Here is a 7106-nt window from a genome sequence, read left to right as displayed (position 1 = left end):
ATAATTTTAAGAATGTTGGCTTTATTTCTATTCATCTCTGTGCAGTGCATACTCCATAGCCTCAGGAACTTGTGCCCAGCTGTAAAAAGGTGTAGGTTATTACATTTTTGTAATTCACAGTGAGACACTTCTATTTTACAAGCATGTCTACCAGAAATGTCTTTGTTTAAGACACATGGACACCTGGAGACTTGAAAACCATAACAAATCTGGAAACTGGAGCCAGAAAAAATTATGCTGGGGATATTGTCTGAGTTACATAATAATTGTAAGAAATGAAAGATATTCTAAGACAGTTCTTTTCTGTTTGTCCTTGGCAATCAGCACACTATTATTGTCAATCATAATAACAAGCTAATATTTCCTGCATGCTCATTCCTATATACTGGCTTAATATACCGGATACTGGTTTTACAATCATCTTATTTATTTTTTCCAATGATGAGCTTTAACCACTACTCTAATCCCTATGTGCCAAACACGTGCTGCGTACGTTAGGATATTGAGTTAATACAGGAAGTCGTTAGTCTTCATCAGCTCATACTCCGTGAAGCAGGTAATTCCATTGCAGTATGCAAATATTCTAACAGCTCTCTATAGCAGGAACCTGGGTTTGAATTTAGCGTGTTGCCGCTGTAGAGTGAGGTGCCCTAGTGTGTGTTCGCCATCCAGCCTCGTGAGTTAGATGTGAGCCTTATAGAGAGATAGGTTGTAGGAAGAAGGAAAAACCTCTGCATTAACAAGGGACTTAATGAGACACAGGAAACAAGAAGAGAGGCTTTTGAGGTCAAAGGAGAAGGGTCACTGAATACACAAAAGCCATTGGCAGCCACCAAGCTACAGGCTGCTACTGAGAATTGGAGGAGATATCTCTCGAAAGGCTTAGTATGAGGCAGCAGAACTGTCCTTGTGACACCTTTTCCCCGTTTTTCAATAGCAAATTGGGGAAGAGAGGGAACACAGTGAGTCATCCATTGATTTTATGGGGAAAGCAGTGTTTGTGGTTAGAATGGTCGGAAACTTTCTCTTTGCTTTGCTCCCTTTGGAAAGGCGAAAGGAGGGCAAAAAGAAAAGGGGTGTTTAGCATCCTCACAGTAATTCCCCTCCCCCTCCCAAGCCAAGTGAATGCAGGAAGATTCCAGTTAATCATTTATAGATCTGGGAGGTCTCTGTGAAAATCTGCAGGTTAACTCTGGAACAGAGGTCCTTACAGGAGTGACAACAAATCCAGGAAGATGATGGAGGTGAAAGCAGAAAATCCGGTAAGATTTAATTGGAGAATGTGATGTCTAAGGTGTCTTTAACATGGAAAGGTGTCCAGGTGATAAAAGCAGAGGTCATTTCTGGCAGCAAGAACAACTTAACTTCACGTAGTCCAGAATAGGAAAGAGGATACGCAGCAAGTTAGAGGTGACGTATGGAAAGTGTTACCATTATGACAAGACTTCCATGCCACGCCCCAAATTTTGGATTTTATCACGTGGAATAGTGTCACTACAGATTTACTTCTTTGTGATCCTTCTGGCAGAAGTTTATAGTAGAAACTATTAACCTGGGTGTGAGAACTGGTAGGAGGATGAAGGATGGAATTCATGGATATATGATTATTTAAAATTGTATGTGAAATGTCCTGCGTACATGTCTATTTTCGTACTGTAGACAAAATGTTCTTTATTCTCATTGGAGAAAAAGCTCTAGGTTTCCAATAAATGTCAAGACCCAATGGATTAAGGGAAATACAGTAGGAGTCAAGGAGAGCACTTAGGTGGTCGTCACTGTAATACAAGAAACAAACGATCAGGATCTAAACCAAACAAGTGACAACATGGTAGCACTTTTTTGGGGGCAGGGAGAGAGACTTGGGAAGGAAGCAGGTGAAGGATATCAGTGTTGACATGCTGAATTTGAGATTACTGTGAGACTTGCAATCAGATTTGCAGTAAGCACTTGGATATATCCCTTGGGAGCCTTTTAGAGAGAACTGGGTTGGAAAAAATATATTTTGGATTCATGAGAATACAGTTGCATTTGAATTGAAGTTGAAGCCATGAAATTGGTGTGCAAAAGCTACGTGGTATAAGTTATCTGGTATTATATCCTGAGGTGTTTTGTTTCCCCAAGTCCATTTGGCCTTCTACTTCCCCCGTAACTGTGGGTCATACTCCAGGGCCGCATTCTTTCTCTTCTTTTCCTGCTCTGTCCCGAAGATTCTTGTTTTTGTTTTAGGTGTCAACGTAAGACTTATTTCCTTTATTAATGTTCCCTTCTCTCAAAGTAGCCTGAAGAAAGCGAGTTGTATTTTTTAGAGTGCCTGGGGATTTATTTCTTAACTTCTTACTTTGCCAATGGCTTTAAGATTTTTACTTGCTTTTACGGTTGGCATGTGAAACTGAGCATGAATTTCTCTAAATACCCATCCTTCAGAGATGTGGGAGATGGTTTAGTTACCTCAGAGAGCTAATCTGCAGGAAATTGTTTGCCACAGTTTTGAACATCTATGAATAAGTTCTGTTAGCACACATAGTACAGATTTCTTATTTCTTGTTTATTATTGCACACTGAGAACATCAAACTCCTACCGAGGATGGATTTAAACAAAGGACGTGAAGGAAAAGCATATACATGTTTCCTTAGACTATTGAAACGAGAAGTTCCAAGAGAACATAAATACGGATAACATTGAAATTTGACAGTAATCACTTGGGAAAATATTTTGAACATTTAAAAGGATATATAAACTTGATTTTTACCACTCTTTCATCCTTTGGCAATAAAATTGGGTGGTCTATAAAATGTTTGCTTGGGGCAATAGCTTGAAACATCAATTTCTAGATCCCACTTTTCCTCCCTTGGGACCATTTCCCACCCAGATCACATAGGACAAAGACACAAGTATTACCAGTGAGGAGTCGGATTGGGGATCTTCCTAAGAGTGATGAAATTCGAGTTGGTAGATCTAGGATGTCTCTTTCTACCCTCAAGCTATTAGCAAAAGTCCTTTTCTTCTTTCTTAATGTCCTTTCCTTGTATCTCTTTCTTTTTTTAATGTTTATTTTTGAGAGAGAAAAAGAGAGAGAGAGAGAGACAGAGCACGAGCAGGAGCAGGAGCACGAGCAGGAGCAGGAGCAGGAGCAGGAGCAGGCGAGGGGCAGAGAGAGAGGGAGACACAGAATCTGAAGCAGGCTCCAGGCTCTGAGCTGTCAGCACAGAGCCCGATGCAGGGCTTGAACTCATGAACAGTGAGATCATGATCTGCGCCAAAGTCGGATGCTTAACCAACTGAGCCACCCAGGTGCCCCCTTTTCTTTGTATTTCTTATATTTATGTAAATGAGGGACATTTTCCGATGAAGGGAAAGTATAATCCATAATAAAAGTAGGTGGCATATTGCCTTCTCATCTCTATTGTGCTAACTGGCAGAACTGAGAAATACATTTGGAATTCTTAAGTCTTGGCAATATAGTGGAAAAAAATATGGCAACGTAGCATTGAGAATCGGGAAAAGATATGGATTATTTTCATTTTTAATTGTTATTTGGGAATTTCGGTTTCTTCTGACCTTAGGGAAAAATACCGAAAGTTACATGAGGCATGGATGGGCTCATCAGCTCCCCAAAGGCTACACAGTAAAACCATAAAGGCTCCCCATAGAGACTGTAAGTGGATTTCTGGCTAAGGGTAGGAAGGAGGAATGTGTTATTTCCAACTTCAGGAAGCATTGGAGAATGTGTCCAATTTAGTGCTTGTAGACTATTTAATATGTACAACTATAGAGCCAGGGGTTACAGAATTTCAGAAGGAAACTTTAGATGGGGTAAGAACATAAGCTACAGTAGAAAGGAACCAGTGGAAAAATGAACACAAACCAGCACTCAACCTCGTGCTTCTCACCTGCCACCTATTTCGGTAGATTTTTCTTCCTTCTCAGTTGCTGTCACTAGAAGGAAAAAACAAATGTTAAGCCTCTTCTGTGATCCCCTGGGTTTACATAGTAATCACAAAGAAGGGGAAGTCAGAAATATTTTTTTTGATTGAGGTATATTTTATCTAGCATATTAGTTTCAGATGTATGATTTGATATTGTATCTATTATGAAATGATCACCCCAATAAGACCAGTTAGCATGTTACATACATAGTTACAAAAATGTTTTCTTGAAATGAGAACTCTTAAGATCTGCTCTCTTAGCACGTTTCAAATATGCAATACAGTGTCATTAACTATAGTCACAATGTCGTACACTATATCCTCATGACTGATTGATTTCATACTCCCCTTTATCTATTTCAACCTCACCCCACCCCCACCTCTGAAAACCACCAATCTGTTCTCTGTATCTATAAGCTTTTTTTTTTTTTAGGTTCTACATATAAGAGAGATCATATGGTATTTGTTTTTGTCTGACTTACTTCAGTTAGTATGATGCCCTCAAGGTTTGTTTGCCAAATCGTCCATTTGTTTGCCAAATGGCAAGATTTCATTATTTTTAATGGCTAAATAATATTCCCTTATAGATATATAGATTTAGATGTAGATATAGATATAGATATAGGTAGATATATAGATGATATAGATATATTTGCCTTTGCAAAAGCAGTCTGTTCCTCAGGTTGGATAATCTCAATTGACCTATCTTCAAGTTCACGGATTCTTTTACCAGCTCAAATCTGCAGTTGAACCAGTCTGAATTTTTTCTTGCAGTTGCTGCCTTTTTCGAGTCTAGAATTTCTATTTGTTTCTTTCTCTTTTTTCATATTTTCTATATGCTGAGCCATCTTTCTAATACTTGCCTTTAGTTCTTTAGATACTTTTTTAAATTAATTGAACACATTTAAAATAAATTATTTCAAGTCTTTGTTTAAAGCTTTTTTTTCAAAATTTAACGTCTGGCCATTTTCAGGGACCATTTCTATTAGCTAATCTTTTTTTTCTGGTGCCCAGGCCGTATTTCCATGTTTCTTTTAATATCTCATAAATTTTGGTTGAAACCTGGACATTTTGAATAATAAATTTGGCATCACGGGGAGCCAGATTTCTATTTTTCCCATGGTTTATTGTTGCTGTTTGTTGTGGTGGCTATTATGCTTGTTCTTGCTGTTGTTTGTTTAGTGACTCTTCCAGATTCATTCCATATAGTTTATTTTCTTTGTCATTTTGTGACCACTGAAATCTCGGTTTATGTAGGTTATTGGTCAGCCAATGATCTGATAGAGATTTCCTTAAATGGCCGTAACCATTAAGTCTCTCAGTTTCTGCGGAGGGGCTTGTGTGTGTTTAAAACCTGCCTTGTTCTTTAATTTCTGCTTGTGTGGAGGCTTGAGGTCAGTCAAGGGTGAGCCTTTAGCGAATTCTCGGGTCTTCCCCAGAGCCAGGAACATGTACACAACCTTTCATGTGTGTGGCCTTCTAGATTTTCCAGGAATATGTCAGAGCTTCTCAGACTATCCTACGGACATCTCATTTACCTCAACTATGTTGGTAAGCTTGTCATTTGTTCTCACTGTTGCTGCTGCCCCAGGAAGCTGCAGTGTTAAACAATCGTCACTGATTTTTTGCAACAAATTCCCCATGGAAGGACCTGCCATGGGGCGCCTGGGTGGCTCAGCTGGTTAAGCGTCCAACTTTGGCTCAGGTCATGATCTCATGGCTTGTGAGTTTGAGCCCTGCATCGGGCTCTGTGCTTACAGCTTGGAGCCTGGAGCCTGCTTTGGATTCTGTGTCTCCCTCTTTCTCTGTCCTTCTCCCGCTTATGCTCTGAGTCTCTCTCTCAAAAATAAATAAACATTAGAAAAAGTTAAAAGAAAAAAAGAGAAACTGCCACACTGAAAAAAACTCTGAATCAGGTAAAAAACAAAACAAAACAAAAATCAAGCCTGTAAGTGGGATTTTCCAGACAGAGAAAACAGACAGTTATTTAAGATTGGGGCTTTGGAAGAGCTCCAACCCTAGTCATCCTCCAGTGGCTTCCAGGTTACTGGTTTAAATGTGATTATAAAGCTGTTGGTTTTGAAGGATACCACAGAGTTGGGAAGGATGTATGGGAGTTGGACGAATTAAAATGCCATAATACTATTCTTACCAAGGTTCAGCCTTTTTTCTTCTTGGACAAATGTTTTCTTGATTGTTGTATGCTTCAAGTTAATTTCCAGAGTTCTACAAAGGTTTATTTGGAAAGATTTTACCAATGTTTTCATAGATTTTATGGTGGAGAGAATTTTTTAGGTTTTTTGCTCTGCCATTCTTGCTGATGTCGTTACTGGGAATTGTCATTTTTTTTTTTAATTTTTTTTCAACGTTTATTTATTTTTGGGACAGAGAGAGACAGAGCATGAACGGGGGAGGGGCAGAGAGAGAGAGGGAGACACAGAATCGGAAACAGGCTCCAGGCTCTGAGCCATCAGCCCAGAGCCCGACGCGGGGCTCGAACTCACGGACCGCGAGATCGTGACCTGGCTGAAGTCGGACGCTTAACCGACTGCGCCACCCAGGCGCCCCGGGAATTGTCATTTTTTACTGGGATATTAAGAAGTCCAGCTACTAATAAGTCCAGATCACAGAAAAAGGGAAAAACGTCTATTGGAGAACAAATAGCCACCTATGCTATAGCAATCCTTCAACAAAATGCCTGCCTATTTTACCCAAGAGAACAAATACTAAATTAGGAGCAGCCTAAGCTGACTCTTTCAGATCGAGATAAAACATGTTGCATGTTCTAGGCAGATTAGAATTTGTAAATCAAGAGGAGTTCCAAATGCAAGTTTTAGGTTTGCATGTATATAATTTGTAACCATGTAATCATATTCACTTGAATCTACTTAGAGATAAAACGTGCAAAATATAGGTTGTGTCTTAGTGTGACTAACCAGGCAATAATTAGACAGGATAGGATTTTAAAACACAGAGAGCTTGGAGGTAAGCCTCAGTATAGGGATATTTAATACATCAGTTTTCTTCTTTTCTCTGTCTTGTAGGAAAAAAGAAACATATGTTGAAAAATAAAGCAGGAAAAGACTGAGGTGAAGTTATATGTTATTCCTATAGAGATTTTCTAGAAAATCTTTTCTATCTGAAACTATAAGGACAAAATAAGAAGCCCTTTCACAGAC

This window comes from Prionailurus viverrinus, chromosome A1 (genome assembly GCF_022837055.1).
Source record: "Prionailurus viverrinus isolate Anna chromosome A1, UM_Priviv_1.0, whole genome shotgun sequence".
Lineage (NCBI taxonomy): Eukaryota > Metazoa > Chordata > Mammalia > Carnivora > Felidae > Prionailurus > Prionailurus viverrinus.
The sequence above is the reverse complement of the archived record's forward strand: the minus strand, read 5'-3'. Positions refer to the sequence as shown.